Source organism: Boleophthalmus pectinirostris, unplaced genomic scaffold, assembly GCF_026225935.1.
Source record: "Boleophthalmus pectinirostris isolate CB_2022bp ecotype Guang Dong unplaced genomic scaffold, ASM2622593v1 HiC_scaffold_19, whole genome shotgun sequence".
In the NCBI taxonomy this organism is placed as follows: domain Eukaryota; kingdom Metazoa; phylum Chordata; class Actinopteri; order Gobiiformes; family Gobiidae; genus Boleophthalmus; species Boleophthalmus pectinirostris.
The window spans coordinates 5,965,466-5,990,923 of record NW_026571140.1 but is presented as its reverse complement, the minus strand read 5'-3'; the positions used below and the strand labels follow the sequence as shown (position 1 = coordinate 5,990,923).

Below are 25,458 nucleotides of genomic sequence, written 5' to 3'. Positions count from 1 at the left end.
AGTCAGACACTACAGACACACACGACAGTCACAGTCTTCATTTGTCTATGGAGGGATATGTCCAGAAAAGATCATTCACTAAATAGGCCAGTAAATATAACTTGACGGAGTTATATTTGTAAGTGGAAAGTGCATGGGCCAGTGTGCAGCCTACATTTCCCAGGCTGAAACAGAGCTCCCAGCATGCCCCGGGATATGCAACACTAATGACAACTCAAATTTAGACTGTATACAACAATGGGGATTAAAAAAATAAAACAACTGAGAATAGAGCTTTTTACTTTTGGTTTTATATTAAATAGGAAAAAATATATATTTTAAAAACTTCTGGACTCCGTGACAAGCTTTATTATCCAGAAAAGTGAATGTAACACAAACAGACGCACCTCCTGCACTCGGCTGGAACCAAGCCCAAGGAAGACAAATCAGTGAACAAAGCGCTAGCCTTAAGGTTTTACTTTAGTAATGAAGGAAATTCATTGTCACTGGGGCCAACTGTCAGCAGCAGTGGGTCACAGTGCAGGGCCCCGGGACCTGTCTCCACATGTTCAGTTAGGCCTGTCAGGACCCTAGTGAAGGAGCATGGAGTTTAAAAACATGGTGGAGCACTTCCTGGGGGCGACAGCAGCTTAGTTGGTAGAGCATTTGTCCACTAATTCAAAGGTCGGAGGTCTGAATCCCGCCCTCGACATAAACATTGGTTGAGTGGTCAGATCCGCTGATCCACATCCACTTCGTCCTCAGTGTGTGTGTGAGTGTGTGTGTGTGTGTGTGTGTGTGTGAGTGGTTCCTTGATGTAAAGTGCTTTGAGTGCTTTGGTGGTGGTGGAAAAGCGTTATATAAAAATGTGACCATTTATCACACCACACAGTCTCCCCTTCAGCTCACATCAGAAACCTAACATTCATCTTCAACCGGCCCTTTCTTTCAGACCACACTTCCACCACATCACCAAGATGGCCTCCTTCCACCTTTGAATCATCGCCCGCCTTCACCCCTTCCTTTCCCCCTCCACTGCCGAAACTCTCATTCAAGCCTTCATCACCTCCAGTTGCAATTATTGCAATAACCTCGTCTACAGACTTCCCTCCACTGACCTTCAAAAACTTCAGCTCCCACCTCCCCACCCACACCCGCTCACAAGACCATATGACCCATGTTCTGCAACAGCTCCACCGGTTCCCCAGCCAACAGCGCGTCAACTTCAAGATCCTCCTGATCACCAACAAAGCTCTCCATAACCAGGCCCTTCCATACCTCACAGGCCTCGTCCAGTCCTGCCGTCACTCCCGCTGCCTCTGATCAGCCGACTCCAACCTCCTCACTCCCACAGTCGAATCAAAGCACCAGACCTTGGGCAATCGAGCTTATGCGATGGCTGCCCCTGCCCTCTGGAACTGTCTCCCCCTTCACATCAAAAACTCAGACTCACTGAACACTTAGTCAAGACCAGACTAATCTAGACAAAGAACAGTCCGAGACCACAGGGTCCCGAGGTCGAGACAAGACCAAGACCTCTGAGGGTCGAGACTGAGACAAGACCAAGACCACGTCCCATCGAGACCAAATCAAGACCATCTTTGTCATTTCCTACATTTATTTGTATTTTACAGTTATGTTGGCACATATATGTCAATGTTTTTTATAAATCTATCTCCGTTTGATCTGATTAATGTTCATTTAGGCCTAAAATAAGCCAAGCAAACTGTACTGCACTGAAACACAGCCCCTTTTTTGGACCCTCACCCACAGTTTGAGAACCCCTTCTTTAAGAGAACTTCCACTGGCACTTTACACAAAACTGTGAAGAAAGTGAAGAAAGTGTGGAGGATTTTTGAATCTGTTTTTTCAATTTCTAACATAAGAGTTAGATTCTCTTCCTGTTTTTGCTTTGGGATTTCCCAGCCTCTACACATTTACCAAACACACGTCGTGACAAATAAAGATGCGTTTGTGCACTTTTGTTAGACAAACTTCAGCCACATTAATGGCAGTAATGAAACACATCGCACATGTCGAGTGTCAGAGTGAGACCGAGACAGAGAGACCGAGAGCCTTACGAGACAAGACCGAGTCACCTTCCGAGACAAGACCGAGACTTGAAGACCGAGACAAGACCGAGAGCCTTGAAGACCGAGTACCGAGTCTGAGCACCTTGAAGACCGAGACAAGACTGAGACCTTGAAGACCGAGACAAGACCGAGTCCAAGACCGAGCACCTTGAAGACCGAGACAAGACTGATACAAGAGAGACCTGAGTACAAGACCGACCAAGCACCTTGAAGACCGAGACAAGACCGAGTCTGAGCACCTTGAAGACCGAGACAAGACTGAGACAAGACCGAGTCCAAGCACCTTGAGACAAGACCGAGAAGAGACCGAGTCCAACCTTGACAAGACCGAGACAAGACCAAGACTGAGACAAGACACCAAGACAAGACGAGACAAGACCGAGTCCAAGCGTCTTGAAGACCGAGACCGAGACGAGAAGACCAAGACCGTAAAAAAAAAAGGTTTCTTGAGTTCCTTTAAGAACAGTGCAAAATGAAAAGCCTCTAGAAACAGTTTAGCTCCCAAATGTTGTTCTATATCCCATAAACTTTTAACCAGTTTGTATTTTTTGTCAATCCATTTCCTATTAACAGAATGACAGTGTTTCCAGTTCTGTGCTGAGAGTGGAGAGGGAGTGTCTTTATATAAACACTAGTCATATCTATCAGTGAATCTAGCTCATGCGCGCTTCCATTTTATCCACCTCATTTCACCTCAATTGTCCACTTATGTGTTTTAGATTGTCAGCAGCCCACTGGAACCATCACAGACACTTGAACAGAATATGAGCCGGTCAAATCTAAACAAACGTAACTCCAGGTACAGAATGTTTAAAGAAGAAGAAGAAGAAGAGGAGGAGGAGGACGGTTTGGGAGGCGGAGCTCTAATGTCTCCGAGGTAATCAGCTCTCCTCGGCTAAATGCTCTTTATGGCTCCCCTGTTCTGCTCTCCTCCTCTGTCTGATCTACTGTTTCTCTCCTCCTCTCCTCTCTGCTCTTCTCTGTCTATATTTGCTCTTCTTCTCAGTTTGAGCCCGTTCATCTCCTCCTCTCCTGCTCTGCTTTTCTCCTCTGTTTGATTGTCTCTTCTCCTTCTCTCCTTTCCTCTCCTTTCTGCACTTTTCTGTCTATATCCACTCTCCTCCTCAGTTTGATCCCATGTTCCTCTCCTCCTCTCCTCCTCTGTTTCATGCCATGTTCATCTCCTCCTCTGCTTGATCCCTTGTTCCTCTCCTCTGTTAGATCCCTTGTGCCTCTCCTCTTCTCCTCCTCTGCTTGATCCCTTGTTCCTCTCCTCTTTTCCTGTCTGCTCCTCTGTCTATATCTGCTCTCCTCTTCTGTTTTGATCCCGTGTTCCTCTTGTCCTCTCCTCTCATCATCTCCTTCCCTGCTCTCCTTCTCTTCCCGGTTCCTCTCCTTCTCTCCTCTGCTTTCCTCTCCTCTCCTCTCTGCTCTGTCTATATCTGCTCTTCTCTCTCTCTCTTTCCATCTCTCTCTATTAGCTTAAATAATTCTGTGGTTAAATCAATATATACTCTGGGCTTTGAGTAAGTCATTCAGCTGGACCTTTAACAGCAAATACAAAAGTTGGTGGTTCAATCCCAGCTCAAGTTTTGTGTCCTTAAGTAAGACGCTTCAGCCCTCATGCTTTCAGTGTACGGTGAGGTCAGTCGTGCGTTTGTGGGAGGAGTCAAAACCAAGGCCACAAAACTCAGGAGAAACATTTCTTAAAGACGGGAAGCTATTTCAACCCTTTTCACAGTTGCCGGTACAATCCTGTGCAAGGCTCCTCCCCCACAAGTCTATGTCACCCACACCCCCAACGACAACTCTCCATAAATATACAAAAACGTGATGCAAAACTGTACACGACAACTTCACAAACCTGATGCGATGTGCGGTAGTTTCATTAGTGGGACTTGTCACTCCAGACTGTCGATGTAAATGTCTGTGTTGATAGAATCATTTTAGAAGGAAAACCAAACGCACATCGTGACAAATACAGACGCATTCGTGCACTTTTATTAAGCAAACTTCAGCCACAGTTGCGGCCGTAATGAAACATGATCGCACTTGTCAAGTGTCGACCCAGAGTCCAAGACAAAACTGAATTCAGATGCCTTCAAGACCGAGTCCAGATGCCTTCAAGACCGAAACAAGACCAAGTCCAGGCGCCTTCAAGACTGAAACAAGACCGAGTTCAGATGCCTTCAGGACCGAGACAAGACTGAACCCAGGCGCTGTCAAGACCAAGACAAGACAGAGTTCAAGCACCTTCAAGACCGAGACAAGACCGAGACCAGGCGCCTTCAAGACCGAGTCGACCCCAAGTCCGAGGCAAAACTGAGTTCAGATGCCTTCAAGACCGAGTCCAGGCGCCTTCAAGACCGAAACAAGACCGAGTCCAGGCGCCTTCAAGACCGAAACAAGACCAAGTCCAGGCGCCTTCAAGACCAAGACAAGACAGAGTTCAAGCACCTTCAAGACCGAGACAAGACCGAGTCCAAGCGTCTTGAAGACCAAGACAAGACAGACTCCAGGCGCCTTCAAGACCAAGACAAGACCGAGACCAGGCGCCTTCAAGACCGAGTCGACCCCAAGTCCGAGACAAAACTGAGTTCAGATGCCTTCAAGACCGAGTCCAGGCGCCTTCAAGACCAAGACAAGACCGAGTTCAGATGCCTTCAAGACCGAGTCCAGGCGCCTTCAAGACCAAGACAAGACCGAGTTCAGATGCCTTCAAGACCGAGACAAGACTGAACCCAGGCGCTGTCAAGACCAAGACAAGACAGAGTTCAAGCACCTTCAAGACCGAGACAAGACCGAGTCCAAGCGTCTTGAAGACCAAGACAAGACCGAGTCCAAGCGTCTTGAAGACCGAGACAAAACCGAGTCCGGGCGGCTTCAAGACCGAGACAAGACCGAGACCAGACGCCTTCAAGACCGAGACAAGACTGAGTCCAAGGGCAGCAGAATCGAGATCAATACTGCAAAAACTGGGCTCGAGTTTTTTATGGTCTTGATCTCGAGTACTACTACTAAACACCTTCAAAAAACTGCTCCAAACACAATTTTTCTCACTGCACCTCAACACTGTTTTGTCTGTCCTGTCCTGTCATCCTGTTGATAGAATCATTTTAGAAGTAAAACCAACCTTGCATTTGAAGGATTTATGTCTGAGCAGCAGCAGTGACTTGTACTTCCTGATAGAAGCTCGGCAGCGGCGAACCGATATCACCTTGCACCTGTCTTTACCGGCAAAATAAAATTCCGCTGCTGCTGAGAAAATAGTCCCTCAACATGCGACGAGTCATGCGATGCAAGGTTAGTTTTATTTCAAACATTATTCTATCTAGACTGTTTTTAGTGGCAGAATAAGAATAAAGAATAAGTCAAATTTGAGGACTTAAATGCCTATTACCTCTGTACTTGTATGATTTTGATGTCTAACTTTGTGCACTAATAAATGGATAATGGTTTATGTTTGATAGGAATCTAACTGTACGTCATTTAAGGTTCACCGTGGCTTTTAAATACATTACATTTCTTGTGACTGGCCAAAACGAATAGCTCTCTAGAATTTTTGTTTTGTAAAGGTTGCTCACCGGAGGAAAAAGTTTGCAGACGGTTGCTCTACACTGCAAGAAGCCCACAGAGCCATAGATCTTTGTCAGACTTTCTCAGAATCCAACCATTGTCCCAGATAAACTGTGTTGACGTTGTAGCGCTGTGGGGATGTGTGTGTGTGTGTATTGTGGAGCGTTTGTTTGCTGGACAATGGCGCAGACAGCAGCAGACTATAGGCTCTGAACACGGTCTGCTTCTGTCTGCCTTCAAAACCAACACAACTTTATGCACTGTTACAAATGCATTTCCCCGGCTCGTCTTGCACACACAGCAGGAAATGTGCATCTGCAAACTATATTCTCCATGTCCAAAATAAACAGGACATTAGCTGCGGCGTGATAATCAAAGAGACACCCCTAACACGAGCTACTAATGGAAATGTCTCTGCTTTGTTTATAGAGATGAAAAGAGGTGTGTTTTAAACAGGGAGTATTATACCAAGGATTGTTGGAGTTTTATATCTTGTTTCCTCATCAAAACTACACTGACATTGATGTATGTGTTGTCCATGCATGTTTGAGTAATCTAGTGATCTCTCCCAAGCATTATTCAAACCGACCTTATGGTTAGCAGTTCATAAATATGCAAAAGCAGGACACTGTATGTATAACAATAAAGAAAATTTAATTGGAGCTTGAAGTGAGTGTTGTACATCACAGTGTACCAGCGGCGGTGAATGTGCACTCTGCAGGGTGCTCCATCAAAGCATGGGCAAAAATACAGTTTCAGATAACCTCGATTAGAAGCCTGCATTAGGCTTTAGTGTCCAAAAGATGATTGAGGACGATATTTGGAAGAAAAAGGAAATGTTTTAGAAGTTGCTCAAGCTGCATGAAGTGTCCTGGAAACTAATTTGTGTTTTCAGCAGTGTGGGACATGTTACTTTGAAAAAAGTAATTAGTTATAGTTACTATAACTAAAAAGGAGCTGAGTTAGTAACTGTGTGGAACCACTATAAAAGTAAATAGTTACCAGGGAAATTAACTATTACGTTACACTCATACTAGGAATTTAGAACTGTGCCATGCTCAAGCATGATAGTCATCGGTTCTACGGCCGCACTCACACCTACACAACTGACCTGGACCACAACCCTATGATGTCATCAACATGTTTCCTCGAAGGAACTACTCACATTCACATTCATACACTAGTATGTGCAGACACTGGGGCCACTGAGCCACCAACTGAGCCACTGTCGCCCTGATCTGCCAGGAACACTTTGAACAATTCCCCAGCACAATGGGCTGATGATACAGACTTTCAGAAGCTGCTAAAATTGTGCTTTTCAGGAAAGTTGTCAATGATGTTTCTGAAAGGGGGTGAAGCTTATTCAAGATTTTAACTGTAGCCGAACAAAGAATGAAGATCAAAAACAGGATTTACTGCAGGAGTCAAAGAGCACAGGAGCAGCAACAAAGACACAGTGGAGCTGGACTTTCCAAAGTACCTTTTATGGACTTTCGACGCAACTTTTATGCAAGTTTCAGTTTGTGTTTGCAGAATAAAATGACAAATTATTTGAATAAGCCTTATTTACTTATTTGGTTCTGTGTTATTGTATATAAGCATTGGGCAATAGGGTTCTAATCTAGGGAATCTAAAAAAAAAAAAAAGTGTTTTTTGACCACCCAAACACTCTGTTCCACCTTGTGATGTCATGCAGTAATACAGGAAGCACTCCACTGTGTTTTTAAACTCCATACACCTTCACTAGTATCATTTGGAAGATTTCAGCCCTGGAATTGCCAATCTCTACTGAACTAAAGGTAAAACCCTTCGTGACATCATAAGTTGGAACAGGGTATTTGAGCTTTGGCGATGTAGACAAGATGTTTTTGAGGAAGTAACAACATTATCACAAGCGCACATTGGGCATAATTTAATATTGAAGTTAAAGTAATGTATAATGATGCGATTTACAAACACAAAAAGAACGCGTCTTGAAAATAAGTGATTAAAAATTGCTTAAACATGCATGAAGCTCGCCAAATACAACTTCAAGAGAGGGGAACTACTATAATGTGGTTAAGATTTAAAAAGGTGAATTTGCATAATAGTTCTGTTTTGTTTTTTAAAACTGAATTGGATCATGTTGGCCTCAATCTTCTTCCGTGAGCACAAAGCCCAGGCTGATTCAGAGCCTGTTTGAGTGGGTTTCAGAGAGAGAGAGGGACTGTGCTGTAAAAACATAAGAACATGTATCTGTTTAACTCCGTGAATACAAAGGAGGACGTGCTGACGCCATGGCAACAGTCATTAAGAAGGTTATACTCGATAAACAGGTACTTTTGCACTTGTTTGTGAAGAAAATTAAGCGTAATGGGCCAATGCCAAGGTCAAAAACTAGTGTATGCTAATGCGGTGATTTAATGTTTCGTATATTCAGGATTGTACAGCTACGCAAACTGTGACAGAGCTTATATTACGCTATTTTTGTTGTGTTTTGTTTCATTCACGTAAGTTTAAAGGTTGTATGGAGGATTTTTTGTTTGTTTGTTTGTTTGTTTGGTTCAAATTGTCAATGAAAGTTTAAAATACCATTACAGAGATGCAGCAGCTTTGTAATTATGATGATCAAAAAAATAAAATAATGAAAATCCATCAACTGTGGACGTGTTGAGGCCAGATAAACATCAGCCAATAGAAAACGAGACTCCCTCATTTTCTATTGGCTGTCAGGTTGTCAATCAAATTCCCTAGTGTAAGTGACTCGCCGGCGCACGGGGATTATGTGGTTTATGCAGCGGTTCTTTGAGGCTTTTTTAAACTGTCGCTTCCTCGCATTTCGCACAAAGTTTGTCGAGACGGCGGGCAAGAATCCACGACCAGTTCGCCGCAAAAGAAAGTCCGTTTTTGAGGTCGCTGAAAGAAGAAGAGAAGGGGAAAAGGAGCAAAGACAAACTGAGGTGATTCTTGGAGATTTCTTCCACCGATGGTGCGACTGAAGCGGACGAAGGGTATAAAAACTGACGCATCGGTCGATAAATTACCTCTAGACAGGAAACTTCAACAGTGATTCTGAACGCGCACAAGGACTCTCGCTGTATTTCTCTTCCCTTAAAAAAATCCTCTATACAACCTTTAAGGCACAAATCCTGCATCTTTAGGTTAAGTTCTTCTCTCAAACAGAAAACACTCTTGTGAGCTTTTGAGATGTAGACAGACTAATACTAAAAGATTGCTCAAACATGAAACAAAACACAGCTCCAGGTCTGTTTTTGAGAAGGTAACATGACTTGGGCGAACAGATGTCCCTATTTACCTGAGACAGTCCCAATTTTGAGCCCTGTGTCTCAACAAATTTATACAAAAGCAGTGATTTGTCTCAGTTTTATACAAGAAATGCCCCAGAAGTCCCTATTTTTGACCAATCTGATCTAAACCAAGTCTAAACCAGGACTAAAATAAGACTAAACCAGGACTAAACCAGGACTATCACAGATCCTTGCCAACAGTAAAGAGAAGCATAAATTCATCTGTCAAAGTCATTTGTTTTGCCAAAATACAGAAAATTGTGTTTGCAAATGACAATAAAGCAAAAAAGTTACAAGTTCCTCAAATGATTAGATTAGATTATTAAAACATGTTGACGTGATTTAAACTTTATCTGCCATGTGGTATTAAAGGCTTTTAATTATGTTGTACTTTTTGAGAGCCTCACCTTTGTCAACTTTGTATTTGAGACTGCTCCCTGCACTGAAGTAGCCTGATTCATCAGACCGTCTGACCTCGCAGCATTAGAATTCGTTCACTCGACGATAGACAGGTACTTTTTTTATTTAACCAGTCGCTGCTATTTAGTCATGACGTATGTAATGTGCCGCTAACGGGGCTAACGGGTGTATAAAGCTTTTCCCAAATCCTGCAGGAAGAAGGACAATAACGTCTTTCCTCTAGATACAATTCACCAAACATTCTCTTTGTTCCAGCTTTAAATCCTCGATCTCAGGAATCGTTGCCAACACAGAATATATGGCTCGTCGCTGATTGGCAAGTGCCCGAACTCGCACTTCCAGGGTTTTTGCAAACTGTAGTGTATTCCGATTCCTGACCTAGTCGCTGGAGAGAAATGAAATTGCATGGCTAGTACTCAAGAGCACCAAAAGGACAATTTTGTCCAATCTCTGTACATCCAAGTAGCACTCCTGCCCCCTAAAGTTTTGCAGAGTCCCTCAGATTTTGACTGATGTGAGAATCCACAATGTTCCACATGCTTTTCACAGTTTTATTTATGCCATCCATCCCAAACCGGGTGTGTCCCAGTTTTGAATTTTGAAACTGGTCACCATAAACATTACTAAAAGCTTACATTTTGTGTCATTTAACATTTAACTCAAAAAAAAAAAAAAACACACAAAAACAGAAGAGGGCACAACAACATCTGTCACACTGTGGAGTGAAGCAGTTAAACTAATGCCAAAAACGATAGCTGAACTGCTCCTGATAGACCTTTTGCAGGTGAACTGACGACAAACTCAACTCTGGGGTTGTGTCCATGGGCAAGTCACACAAGTCACACAGACGTAAAGAGCTTTGAGTGCTATTGGAAATAGAAAATCGTTTAAAAAAGCAATACCGCATAACTTTCTGTTGACGCCAACATGACTCCAGTGAAAGTAGAAAGTTTGGAACATTCTGTGTTTTGGGGAGAGCTGCTTGTGTGGTTTATAACTGCTGTGACCATCAGAGAGCCTGGGTAAGAATGCACGATGAGAGATGATGTAAGTTTAGACTTTTATTCAAAATGTTGAGCTGTGGTTGCGTGGGTGTCTGCTGTGTGTGATTCTGAAACATACAAACAAAAGGAAAAAATATAAAAGGTAAGAGTCTATAAATGCAGCTAAACAAACATGATAATAGCTCCTTTAGGTCCCGGCACGTAGCGTTTCACAGTTTCACAAATTAACTAATTACAAATCTACCACTACTGACTTTTTCTGTTACGCACACGAAACTTGCATCCATAAGCTCCACATGACACACTGAAAACAACTAAGGCTACGTTCACAATGCGCCTGAAGTGACCCAAATCCGATTTTTTGGTCCCTATGCTCCTGTAGCTGATCTTTTAATAACACAAATACGATTTTTTCAAATGCGACCCAGACCACTTGGATATGTGGCCCTAAAACTGATACATATCTGATCTTTTGACATGCGACTTCAGGCTGAACAGCCAGGTCACATTCATCCGACCTACACGTTCTCACACGGTGGACTTGGCTATTGTGCGGTAACAAGCACCTGTTGCAAGCCAATACACCCCAACACCGACGCGTTTGCTCAAGGAAATAAGCCGCTGAAGACGTGTTTCTTCACGTGAGAGTGGCACAAGTAGGGACTCACACAAATGTACACAAACGTTCTTCTTGTCATATGAAAATTGTTAATGAACTCCATGTCACTGAAGCAAAGCACATCCCACCGGTCTTGGCTACGTCTCCACATCCACACGTTCCTTTCAATGGACAATGTGGCCACTGCCCCACACGGCCAAAAACCTCGTCCTTCTCCTTCCCAATCTCCTCCTTAAAACAAGTAAGTTGTTCATGTTCTGGCTCCGATACAAGAGGAACTTTAAAATCTCCAGGTGCTCAATGCTCACATCCATGTTTGAACAACTTCCGTAAACACAGAGCACGCTCACTGCAGTTGATGTCGTCGTGTCTCCAATGCACATGCAGGACATTTTTGGGCTGTTTAATGTTCACACCGGAGATCACATACCAGTCGCATTTACTTGGAAATGTGAACGACCTCACAAAAACATCGGATTTCACAAAAAAACTAGAAAAGCACTCAGAGAGCGCAGACCTCCGCTAAGGACTGCCCCCATTTTTTATATAAATTGCGATAAAATCAGTCTTCTGGATCAGATCCGGATCAGCCTTTGGAATATGAAAGAGGATCCCATTGTCCATCCCTGAGTCAAATTTCATGGGGTTTGGTCAATAATTAACCGACATATTGAGAAACAAAATTTTTGGCCCCATTTACCACAATGTTAACAAAAATTTCAAAGTGATCCAGAATCCAGGATTTCTTCCGGATCACCTCCAAAATGAAATCAGTTCTTCCTTTTCACATTTCCAACAAATCCTGAAAATTTCATCAAAATCGGTCCATAACTTTTTGAGTTATTTTGCTAACAGACAAACAACAAACAAACAAACAGACAAACAAACAAACAAACAAACAAACAGACAAACAAACAAACAGACAAACAAACAGACAAACAAACATAACCTCCTTGGCGGAGGTAAAAAAAAAAAGTCCAAATTGAGCATTAAGACCTGCAGTCTGACCATAGCCAAAATCATGTAGCGCTGTCCACCAAACTTGTAAACGAGACCATCTGATTGGTCACAATGCCTGTCAATCAAACTGTCAATCAGAAATGGATCATGTCTAGCAGAGGCGGCGCTATTAGGCATTGCTTAGGCAGCCGCTTAGGGCCCCCGAACCTGGAGGGGCCCCCAAACAATTGCCCCTGCCATTACCACTAATGGCCGAAGCCTCAGAGCAATTTGATTTTCTCTCAATATGACATTAAATGAGAGCAGTTTACTTTTAAACAAACAAACAAACAAACAAAAACACCATCAAAATATTATCTGATTGTCAAATCTGTTTTAACTGTCAGAGCATCACCCCCCTTTCACATTAGAATGGACGAGTCAGCTTGACCCTGATTTGAACATAATCATAGCAGAATCATAATCATATATAATGGACGTAAAACAAACATTTAATTGTACAGGCAAAAAAAAAATAAAACTACTTTCAGCTCTGGTTATCTAGTAAGCCACTAAATAATAAGACACGTTTCCAATCCACCCTAATTGAAATAGAGATGTGTGTGTCTCAAGAACAATGGGGAAAAACAGACAATAAATATTAACCTTAATAACCCTAATTAACGTCCTGCTGGTGCCCAGAGTCACGACTAAACAAGGGGAGTCAGAGTTTCAGGTTCATGCAGCTAAAACCTGGAACAGTCTGAACATGTGAGACAGACTCTTCTGTGACGCTGTTTAAATCCAGGACTCAAAACATTTCTGTTTGACTGTGCAAATAACTGAAAGGTTTTCATTCCGCACTCTTCTCTCCAATTTATGTCTCTTTTTTTTATTTTAATCTTTATGATTATTTATGTTTTGATTTGTTTTTATTATGATTTTAATGTATTTCTTATTCTGTAAAGCACTTTGAATTACTTTGTGTACAAATTGTGCTATACAAATAAACTTGCCTTGCCTTGCCTAATTAACCCTAACTAACCCCCCCCCAAAAAAAATTTATAAATAAATAAAAATAAAATTAAATAATTAAAAATGTAATAATAAAATTAAATAAAAAAATAAAAAGATAAAATAAAATTAAATTAAATTAAATTAAATTAAAATTAAACAGTGCATAATAGTCCAAAGCCCAAAACTCAAGTTCATCTAGGGCCCCCAAATTCTTAACTCTGCCACTGATGTCTATTCTGACCAGACCCAAACCCTGTTTACCTGGGACAGTCCCAGTTTTGAGCCCTGTGTCCCCTGTCCCAGCAGATTTATACAAAACCACTGATTTGTCCCAGTTTTATACAAGAGATGTACTAGTTGACTCTATTGTTGACCAGTCTGGTCCCTGCCAACAGTACAGAAAGATATAAATTGTCATGTCTTTAGGTAAAATACAGAAAAGCTGCTTAAAAATGTCCAAAACACGAAGAAAATGGGACTATACTGACTCACATTAGTGCCGAGTGCAGGACAGTTTTCCTTAATTACGCACTCGTTTCACAGCTGTATTATTAACAATCACCCCAAACCAGGGATGTCCTAGTTTTTTATTTTGAAAATCTGGTCACCCTAATCATGTCCTTCGTCGAACTGTCCATGGAGATACAGTAGATATGTTTTTTTGCCATGTGGAAGATATAGTCAAAGGAACAGAATTTTCATGGAAACAAACCGGAGGAGGTCCTTCTTTAAGGCCAAATAAGAGTCAGGTTTGTGGAGATGCGAGCCCACTCATATCAAGCCAAGACGAGCTCAAGATCTGGAGATGGTCTCACTGCTCCTCACAGAAAACTGAAAAGTAAAGGTCAAATGCAGAGGACAAATTTCCCTGTGTTGACCTTAAAGATGCACTGTGATAAGTCGTCGCTCTGCCTGGAATGTTCCACAATGTGACATTAAACAGCTCTACCTGAATTTACTTACTAATTTAAAGTGTTGGGAAGGTGACTTTTAAAATGTATTCCCCTACAGATTACAGATTACATACCCCAAAATGTAGTTTGTAACGAAATTCATTAAATTACTTAAAGTGAGTAATGTAATCTGAATACTTTGGATTACTTGATTTGCTGTAGAGAAGCAAAAACTCAGATATCTTCACATAAGATGTTTTGTCTGATAAAAGACAATGAAAAGCCCAGACTTTACTGAACCAAATTAAAAATATTATTGTTAGAAGATGAGGAGACACGGTCCGTGCAGCATGGTTTAGTCCTGTTAAATCCTGATTTAGTCCTGGTTTAGTCCTGGTTTGAACCTGGTTTTAGACCTGGTTTAGACCTGATTTAGACCTGGTTTAGACCTGGATTTAGACCTGGTTTAGACCTGGTTTAGACCTGGTTTGGACCTGGTTTAGACCTGGTTTGGACCTGGTTTGGACCTGGTTTAGTCCTGGTTTAGTCCTGGTTTTAGTCCTGGTTTAGACCTTAGACCTGGTTTTAGACCTGGTTTTAGTCCTGGTTTAGACCTGTTTAGTTTAGACCTGGTTTAGACCTGGTTTTAGACCTTTGTTTAGACCTGGTTTAGACCTGGTTTTAGACCTGGTTTAGACCTGGTTTAGTCCTGGTTTAGCTGGTTTAGACTGGTTTAGACCTGGTTTACCTGGTTTAGTCCTGGTTTAGTCCTGGTTTAGACTGGTTTAGTCCTGGTTTAGTCCTGGTTTAGACCTGGTTTTAGACCTGGACCTGGTTTAGACCTGGTTTTAGTCCTGGTTTAGTCCTGGTTTACCTGGTTTAGACCTGGTTTAGACCTGGTTTAGACCTGGTTTTAGATCTGGTTTAGACCTGACGTTTTAGATCTGGTTTAGACCTAGTTTAGACCTGGTTTTAGATCTGGTTTAGACCTGGTTTAGTGTCCGTCAATTAGTGAAATTACCAAACAAAACAAAACAAAAAAATGGAATAGCCCAAAATGTAAAAACAGGAAAATACCTGTGTAATCCATTTATTTCAACCATGTAACTGTAATCCAATTACCGCTCACTGAAATAGTAAATGTAATCAGAGTACAAATTATGAGTAACTGTATTCAGTTATGTAACTCTGGTACATGTAATCTGTTACTCCCCAACACTGCTAATTTACTTATTACAGGTGGTTTTATAGCTGAAAAATACCTAGAAAAACAAGAATTCTGACTGTGAGCTGGGTCGTCTCTCCACAGATCTGACCTGTAACTTGGCCTTGTTTGGTCTCCATGAAAATAGAAAGGTTTAAAGCTATATTGTGAAACATTCCAGACAAAGCAAAAACATCTCTATGGACAAAAGCTCCATGAGAAAATTGACACAATGCGCATTCATATTTTTTCTCTTTGTTATTATAATAGAATATGATGTGTGAGCCACTGTGTCCAAATAATTTCCCTTGTGGATTAATCAAGTTTGTCTAAATGTAAATCTAATCCAAAAGGGAAAAAAAAAACTCATTAGTGTTTTGGTTAAAAGGTTATGTAATAAGTACTTAAAGAACCAGAACAAGAAGCACTACCTTTACCACCACCTAATTATGCACAATTACCAACAAGACGTATGAAGTGTGGCCCATTATGGTGAGTGACCCCCAGCCCGGCACTTTAGCTCTGTGCGTGACATTTACATATTAAGACTGCATGTTCTAATGAGTAATCTGAAGCCCACTGGTGTAATATGTCTCCAGTGAAGCCCCAGTGGACACAGGTTATGTGTTTCTATAATTACAGCGCTGTGATTAGTGACCTGAATAAATGAAATATCCCAAGGCCAGTTTGCTGTGTGAAGCATGTGGAGCATCCCTCTGTGAAGAGAAGGAATCAACTCAGAAACAGAGCTGCAAAAGTGTGCAGTAGCCAAAAACTGCAGTCAAGTAAGAGTAGGCCTGTAATGATAATCAATAAATCAGTTAATCGTGCGATAACTTTTAACACGCTTGATAACTTTTCTGGCCACGATAAATTCTATTTGCAACTTGTTTGTTTTCCTCGCTCTCTGTCGCTCTCAAAGAGACTGAATGTTAGAAGCTTCTATCGCCAGGGGTCTCAGACTCGTGGCCCAGGGGCCAACTGCGGCCCTCAGAAGGATTTTTTGCGGCCCTCCACTTAATTCCAAAGAATAATGTCAGTGCAGCCCGCGGTTGATGTACGCACAATCCCACCCCCCCACCGCGGGCCGCACTGACAGATGAAGCTGCAATCGGTGCCCATGCAGATTCACAACAACAGATTATTAACGCAGTTTACATCCCAAAACTCAACTTACAGCAGTTGTGAAGCAACGAGTCTAAGTGGATCTGTTAATACGAGTACATGTGCACATACGGCTTTTTTTTTTTCGTGCAACCGCTATTTATCGAATACTCAATGCGGCCCAGCCTCACTCAGACTTTATCTTATGTGGCCCCGAGGTAATTTGAGTTTGAGACCCCTGTTCTATTGCTCTCTGACTCCTCTCGTTTAACAAATGTAATGACGCTTGAACCAACGTGTGCTGTGTTTATCAACACGGCGGATGTGCGCGTAGTCTGAGTGCAGAAAGCGCCGCTGTCTGTGCGGCGAACATGAAGCACAAGCTGGTGCCGCTGTCCGAACCAAAACTGTTCATCGCCGAGTGCCAAAACAAGTCACGATGCTGAATCAACAGTGGTGAGCGGGACACGTCTCAACAGCCACGTACGTCACATGCAGTGATAACACAAATGATGAGAAAAAATGCCTCAAACCCCAACAGCTGATATAAACCCAAACACGACCGACAGAACTAGCCTAGCGCCCGGGAGAACCAACACGATACAGACAGGACAGTGGCTCCCTCATAAAGAAATAGCATCATGCGGGTCCATACGAACACTTCAAGACCAAAATGACGAGATTCACAGCAGCAGCCACAGAGAGAGGAGACACAATATACCAATGTAAATCAGTGACTAAAATCACTTTTAAGGGCAATTTTGTTACAGAGACTTAATAATCCATGTTATTTATTGCTTTGGTTGGATTTGGTTCAGCAATGGTTTATTCAAGTGCATGTCTTACACTTCTTGTGTTAAATGTTCTTTAGAAAGTAAAGTTTATTGATCTTTGAAAAAATGTATTTGCATTCTTATTCCATGGTCATTATATTATTTGAAATTGGTCTCAAAATATCAATATTGTCGTTTAATCGCAATAAATTCTTGGCCAATTAATTGTCCTGCAAAATCTGTTATCGTTACAGGCCTAAGTAAGAGTAAAGTTAACAGAATGGGTGACAGTGGTGGTACCTGACCACCGCTAGACTGTACATGAGGATCAATGATATTCACGAGTCAATCTTTCCCTCACCAATCAGGTGGGCGGGTCAAACATCTGACAGCCAATCGTTGAGATGTCTCCATTATTTCTAGAGCCAATCAAATATTCATTCATCTATGTCCCGCCTACGTAACATGGGCATTTAAATCTGTTCACAGGTTACCACACTGTCCGAGTGCACATCTTCTGCCCTGCGGTTAACTATTGTTGTTTTGTATTAAGGTAAGGACTTCTACCATGTCTGTTATTACTAGTGACGGGCAAATGAGACGGAGCTCTGGAGCACGTCTCGTTCTTTCTGAAACAAATTGCTCTGAAGCGCTGCCTCGGAGCTCGTCTCGCAGCAGCCGCTCACGTGACCAAAGTGTGGAAGTGTGGGTCCCTCCCCTTACTGCTTCACTCTGCGTGTCAGTCGCTTCAGTGTATCGAAGTGTTTCATTGGCTCAGTGAATGTTCCGCTCTGCGATTGGTTCAGAGTGTTTCAGAGTGTTCTTCCGTGGTTTGACGAGCGCTAAACTGCTACAGTATAAAAGATGCACCAATATTTCTTAAAATGTTGGCTAGTGAGGAGGATTGTGTGACGTTAGTGGTGATTTTGTCGACTTTTGGCATTTGTTTCATTTTCGATGGTATCTTCAAGTGCAAAAAAGCGATTCATGGTTTGGGATCACTTTGATCTAACTCCACCTAACAAGGTAACACCTATTTACTTATTTACAGCTGCTATTTATGTTGCTCTATACATATTATTTTAAATCATCATTATTATTATTGTTGTTGTTAGGTACGGTGTTGCTCTGCATTAACAATACTTCATCGATGCTGAGACACCTGCGTGCCAATGGTTAAATTTGTCCACTAGAGGTCAGTGTTTCTCCAAGGCCTCAGACACGTCGAACCATTTGAGACAATATTGCGACTGAGGTGTCAATGCTTCAGGAGGCTCCATTCACCCATCACTAGTTATTATTAAATATCAGACTTCAGCCATTTTAAACACAGGATCAAATAAGTTTCTCTTTTGCCGCTAATGTTGATAGAAACAATCATACATAGATAATGACATCTTTAGCAATAACAATAAAGTGCGAGTATAGCTTTTGCTTTACAAATAAACATTAAATAATGTAACCAGCCTGTAGCCATTTAATCAAACATCCTGTGTACTGATGCTCGTGACGTCCGGGATACATGGTTATGAATTCATTACATCGGTGTTAATGATGGGCAACATTATTATTGAGCTTCGCAACAAAGTACTCTACAAAACAACTGCATATCCGTCATTACTGTATATATCTAATGGTATTTGTGAATAAGTACAGTATATGAAAAAAGAAATCTCATCTTTCAATACTGTGTTTTTTCTTTTCTTTTGATTGGTTGATGGGTGATAAATAGAGTAAATAAAGTCAAACAAACAAATGATAGATGATATTATTTTACATATACATTATATTATATTATGTGATTTAATACTGATGAGGTAAAATGGGGGTCACCAAATCTAGTGGACTGACTCTACAGGTCGTAAAACCAAAGACACAGAGACTTCATCAGGGTCCATGTACCTACTGTGACCAAGTGTACAAACTACTCTGAGTGATAACTTGATCCCAGATTTACAGATCCCCCTAACCTCTACTTAATGAGTTTGCTTGTGTAAACAAATGTTGATATAATAGTGTCATGTTATGTTTAGTTATTAACATTGCATATAAATTAATTCAGTACATAATGGTCAACTGAGTCTTTACTATAATGATCATGTTTAATCCATGATTTTACACTGAATATTTATTACTACTAATGTGACTCATATTGCACAAGACATTTGACTAATTCAAATTAATAACACTGTTGGTAATGTACAATAAAAAGTAGGACATTGTGTTGAAAGCAGTCATAGACATACTTAGTAGAGGTTTGGAATCGAACACGGATCTCCCTGTTTTTTTTGTTTTTTTTTACCTCCTCTCTCTTGATTCTTCCCCAACTTATATGGACTAATTTACACCAGCTTCAGTTTTCTCTTGACAGAAACATCATTGGATCATGTCCACTGAACTATAGGTTGGTTGTGTGTTTCCATGTCTTCCATTGTGTCCTTGGGCATGGCGATTAACTAGTGATGGGCGAATGGAGCCTCATGAAGCACTGACGCCTCAGTCGCAATATTGTCTCAAATGGTTCGACGTGTCTGAGGCCTTGGAGAAACACTGACCTCTAGTGGACAAATTTAACAATAAGACAATACTTGTGTGCAGAGCGACACCGTACCTAACAACAACAATAATGATGATTTAAAATAATATGTATAGAGCAACATAAATAACATGCTGTAAATAAGAAAGTAGGTGTTTCCTTGTTAGGTGGAGTTAGATCAAAGTGATCCCAAACCATGAATCACTTTTTTCCACTTGTAGATGCCATCGAAAATGAAACACATGTCAAAAGTCGCCAAAATCACCACTAACGTCACACAATACTCCTCACTAGCCAACATTTTTAAAAAAAATATTGGTGCATCTTTTATACAGTAGCAGTTTAGCGCTCGTCAAACCACGGAAGAACACTCTGAAACACTTGAACCAATCGCAGAGCGGAACATTCGCTGAGCCAATGAAACCTTTCGATACACTGAAGCGATTAACACGCAGAGTGAAGCAGTAGGGGGAGGGACCCACACTTCCACACTTCGGTCACGTGAGCGGCTGCTGTGAGACGAGCTCCGAGGCAGCGCTTCAGAGCAATTTGTTTCAGAAAGAACGAGACGTGCTCCAGAGCTCCGACTCATTTGCCCATCACTATGATTAACACATCTCGCCTCTGCATGCACTAGTGTGCAAATGAGTGAGTGGTTCCTTGATGTAAAGCCCTTTGAGTGTCTTGATGGTGGAAAAGCGCTGTATAAAAATGTAACCATTATTACTTGAGTAGAAGTAATAGTCCAAGAAATTCCCCAAGTAAGACTAAAACAGTATTTGAGAAAAATACTACTCAAGTAAAGGCTCATTTATGCTTTTATCCCTCCTCTGTGTTATTCTGTTGATAATCTGGTCTGTCTCCTCAGAACACGTGGAGTATTATAGCACTGGAGCTGTACATGAGCTGACCACTGGGGGCAGTAGTGAACACAGCTCCACAAAGTAATAGGATATAATAATACAGCAGAAATACAGGGCCATTACAGTGGTTTTACCCCAATCCAGACAGCTCTGAAGGTAAAAATGAGACCGCTGTGTGCTACCTGCATGCCATAATAAAGCATTACGTCCTCAGAGAATCGGGAAGTGTGCTGTTGGCATGCTAGTTGTTGTTGCCACCATATCTAGACGCATGATATTTTGAGTTTGCGAGTTTGTTTGTAGCATATCTTGTCTCCAAACCTTCAAATTTGTAGATTTCAGAGTACTTTTCTAGCAGCATACTTCTACTAGCATAGTACTACGTACTTCTACTTGTATTGACATAACAGTACTCTTACTAGACTATACATTTTGGTTCCTCTTCCCGATGTGAGTAAGTCTACAAGTAACAAAAGCTTTACGTGACAATATGAAATGATTTGAACGTTTGTGATTCTTGCAGCGTTCCTTCAGATATGATTTAGTTTGTCTCGTTTTCGTCCTTAGAAAACACCAGATTTTGTGTATTATTTCAAGCCTTCAAATTACATTAAATTCAAATTATAAATCAGTTCTTGGACCACTACTTGTTACTCTTACTTGTTACTCTTACTTAAGTACAGTTTTTGCCTACTCTTCTCTGTCTGAGACTAAAGCCGTGAAGCCAGGAGACAGCGTGTTCCCTCGTCTTCTTATCAGCGCTCTTCATTTCATTGTCCTATCTCTCTCCATCTCGCTATCTCCCTCCGTCACACATAATAATACGGCGATAACTTTGAGCTGCTTCACAAGTGTGTAATTCGCTGAGCTAATGTCACCCTACCAACAGTTCACCGGTTCTACGCTTCCAGACCGATGGAATGATATACGACACCTGGAAATATGTTTTATATAACCGCGCATAACTTTACAACCATAAAAGATAGAAACTTACTAAGAGTTGTGGCTTTCCGAGCATATTTCTGGCATTATCCTATGTCTCACACACACGCTGATGTTGGGAAAACCAGTGTCCAATAGGAACTTTGTTTTCTGCTCATGCGCTCCATCCATTTTGATTGGCCCAAACTTTGCCAAAGAGTGTAGTGAGTCAAAATAGTCGACTGCTCTGAGCGTCTGTGTTCAGAACAGGTGAAACAGCTGCTCTAAGTGCAGTTATTTCTCAAATAAATGGAAAATTACGCTAGCCATGCTGGCGCCACCTAGTGCCTCCTCTCAATTTCATTTCTCTCCAGCAACTAGATCAAGAATCAAAATACACTAGACCAGGGGTGTCCAAACTTATCTAAAGACAGACAAAGCAGAGGGCCGATCGAGGGCCGTAGACTGGTGCTCAGTACAGTGAATAATTGAAAATATGTGCATGTTTAACACATTAGAATGAATAAAGACTGATGGCTCTTTCTAAAATCCTTAAAACCACACACTAAATATTAAATATGAGCTTTTTCAAGGTAGATTAAAAAAATAAAAAACTTGCAGTAAAAAGTTCATTTTCAATTGATGCAAGGTAATTTGGGCCAATTCACCTGGAAGCCTGAGGGCCAAGAAAAATTTGTCTGAGGGCCGCATGTGGCCCCCGGGCCATAGTTTGGACATGCCTGCACTAGACGGTTTGCAAAAACCCCGGAATTGTGAGTCTGGGCAAAGGTCAATCAGTGAAGAGCCATATATTCTGTGTTGGCAACGATTCCTGAGATCGAGGATTTAAAGCCGGAACAAAGAGAATGTTTGGTGAATTTTATCAAGAGGAAAGACGTTATTGCCCTTCTTCCTATGGGATTTGGGAAAAGCTTAATATACCAGTTAGCCCAAATAGCAGCAATTGTTTAAATGAAAAAAAGTACCCGCCTACCGTCGAGCGAATGATTTGTAATGCTACGAAGTGAAACCAGCTGATGAATCAGGCTAAAATTACGCATCTTGGTCTGCGTAATTTACCATCCCTTACTATTTTTATTTGAAGTGTTTATTTCACTCAAAATGTACAAATCCAAATGTAATAATCACCATGGTAAATGCAGGAAGTGATGTTACTCTGTGCCCTGGACCTGACACCAACTGTTTCCATGACTGACACCAGAAAAGTCATGGGGCTATTGCACTATTTTTTGTTTTGTTTTGAGGAAATAAGGATATTTTGAGTTTATGTACAGACTTGATATGTTGCGCTTTTGCAGCTAAGGCCCTAAATTAAGCATTTTTTATGTCCCAAAAGTTGTTTATACATTTTTGCTGTGTGTTGTGTATGAAAGAGTATGAATTTTATTTTCCTTTTTTTATTTGTATTTGTGGTCCTGTAGCTTTTATTCCAGCCATATGACACAACTACAGCAGCAGATTGTGAAATAACAGGTTGTACTGAAAAAAGAATGTCTAACACTTCATTAGGGGGTAAAACGGAGAGTTTTAACAGCAAAATTAAGAAAAAAAAAAATCCAGGCGAGGATAAATGTACTAAAACTGCCCTTAGGTCTTGAAGGGTTAAGCAGTAAGTGTGTCCTCTTAATAACTTTTACACTTATTTTTAACCTTTATACCTTTCTCTATTTTATTTCCACATTAATTCCTGTTTGTGATAGGCTTACCTTTCCTTTTTTTGTTTTGATATGTAAAAGGTATTTCTGTTGACTAAAATCATTACTTGTATGTGTAGTAACTTTCCTACTACCACTTCTACTACTTCTACTACAGTACTGCTACATGCTTGCCAATTTCGTGTTCTAGCTGTACTTCCAATATGACTACTACACTGCAAGGAAGAACTAGTGCTACTCTATAACTTCTACTATTAACAACTTACATTACTCCAAATGCCCATACGTGTTATACTATTACTCATACAGTGTTGGGGAGTAACAGATTACATGTACCAGCATTATGTAATCAGAGTACACATTATGAGTAACTGTATTCGATTACAGTTACTGTTCCAGTGAGTTGTAATTGGATTACAGTTACTTTGTTGAAATAAATGGATTACATGGTGGTATTTTCCTGTTTTCACATTTTGGGCTATATCCCTTTTTTTTTTTTTTTTTTAAATTTCAGTGTTTCCACTCATTGCTGGAAACCCAAACAGAACACACGCAATAAGACCTTGTAAACGTCTTGTTAACGTTGGCGGCGTCAGTCACACAATGGACGAGGTCGTTAATAATCGTCGTTGTTAATCATCTGATTCTGCATCATTTTGAGTAAAAAACATCAAATATTACTGATTTTTACTGGGCTGGCACCTTTATTTTTGTACTGAAAGAGTTTTTTTATTATTATTTTTTTTAATAAACGATATGACACTAACAGTAGGGTGGACATTCTTTAAGGCAGCAGTGATCTCATAGAGATAAAGCATTTCTCTATCAATAATATTTTTAATATGGTTGACTGGACTTTTTATTGTCTTTATGCAGAAGAAACATTTGCTTCTCTTCAACAAACAACTGCATGGAGACTTGGGCTCAACAAAGAGAACAAACAACAATTTTCAGGATGTGGTTGGTACATTCATGTCGTTTTAAAAAGCATGACAATATCAAGTAATCCAAAGTATTCAGATTACATTACTCACTTTAAGTTAATTTAATGGATTACGTTACAAACTACATTTTGAGGTATGTAATCTGTAGGAGAATACATTTTAAAAGTAACCTTCCCAACACTGTACTCATACTATTCCTACCACCACCAATAATATACTACTTCATTTTTAAAGTATATCAACCTATTACTGCTCCTACTACTTCTACTGTCAGTGTTACAACATCTACAGTACCACTCGATGGATTACTATTACTACCGGTATTGCAACTGCTACTACTACAACTTTTGCAACAATAACCAATACAATTCACTACAACTACTACTACTACTACTACTACAAGTACTACTACTGCTGCTCAGACCGACAGATGGTTGGTGCTTGTGTCGTGTGCTGTGACAGAGACCAGTATCATGAGTCCGTAAGTACAAACGTGATATTATAATCTCACAGATAAAGGGATAAGTGGAGCCTGTCACTGTGCTGCTCACACGTGCGCCACAAAAATGGAAACTGGAGGAAACATGGCTGACAGGAAGTGTAATTAAGCACTCAAGCAAAGAAGACCCTGACACATGTGAACAGATAGAGTTTGGGTGAGAGCATTTACCCGCCCATTAGATTCCCATTTTTTGTCACAGTATCACAAAAAGATACAGATTTAAAGGTGCACTGTGTAACTTTTCTGGCAGAGGGTCCGGTATGGTGTATGGTGTTAAGTATGGTGTTAAACTTTTTTATCTTGAAGGAGGCCAAACCAGACCATGTTACAGGTCGGATCTGTGGAGAGGCGGCCCCACTCACAGTCAGAATGTCAGTTTTTCTAGGTATTTTAGCTATAACTTGTAATTGAGTAAATGTAAAGTAAAACTGTTTAATGTCACACTGTGGAACATTCCAAGCAGAGCAATGACATCTCCATAAAAACGGGAAAGTTACATAGTGCAACTTTAAAGGTTCTATATTATGCAAAATTACAACATCGTGTTTTACCTCATCAAAAACAGACCTGGAGTTGTGTTTTGTTTCCTTCACACATGTTTGAGTAACACTTTATTATTAGTCTGTCTACATCTCCAAAGCTCAAAATGCTCTGTTCCACCTTGTGATGTCATGAAGTAGTAGTATTCAAGTAAACAGCTCCTTTTACCTTGGTAACTGGTAAAAGATCACATTTTTATACAGCACTTTTCCACCTTCAAGGCTCTTCAAGAAACCACTCACACATTCACACACCAGTGAACACAGACACTGGGGGCAAGGTGTTTTAAGTGTCTTGCTCAAGGACACAACGATAGCATTCATTTATAGGAGATGGAATCATACCTGCCAACCTAAAGGTCAGTAGATCAGACCACTTAACCAATGAGCTGTCGCCCAACCTTTTGTTTAGAGATTAGAAATTCCAGAACTGAAATTATCCAAATGATTCTAGTGAAGGTGTGTGGAGTTTAAAAGCACAACGGAGCACTTCCTGTATTACCACATGACATCACAAGGTGGGTCAGAGTGTTTTCTGCTTAAGAGAAAAACTCTTAAACTAAATATAC

General features: G+C 40.9%; 1 protein-coding gene across 1 annotated transcript in view; it reads right to left on the bottom strand.

Annotated features, from left to right (window-relative positions):
* Window positions 1-25,458, bottom strand: part of tspan4a (tetraspanin 4a) — a 649,126-nt gene that overhangs the window by 285,772 nt on the left and 337,896 nt on the right. The gene's annotated exons all lie outside the window — the stretch shown is intronic.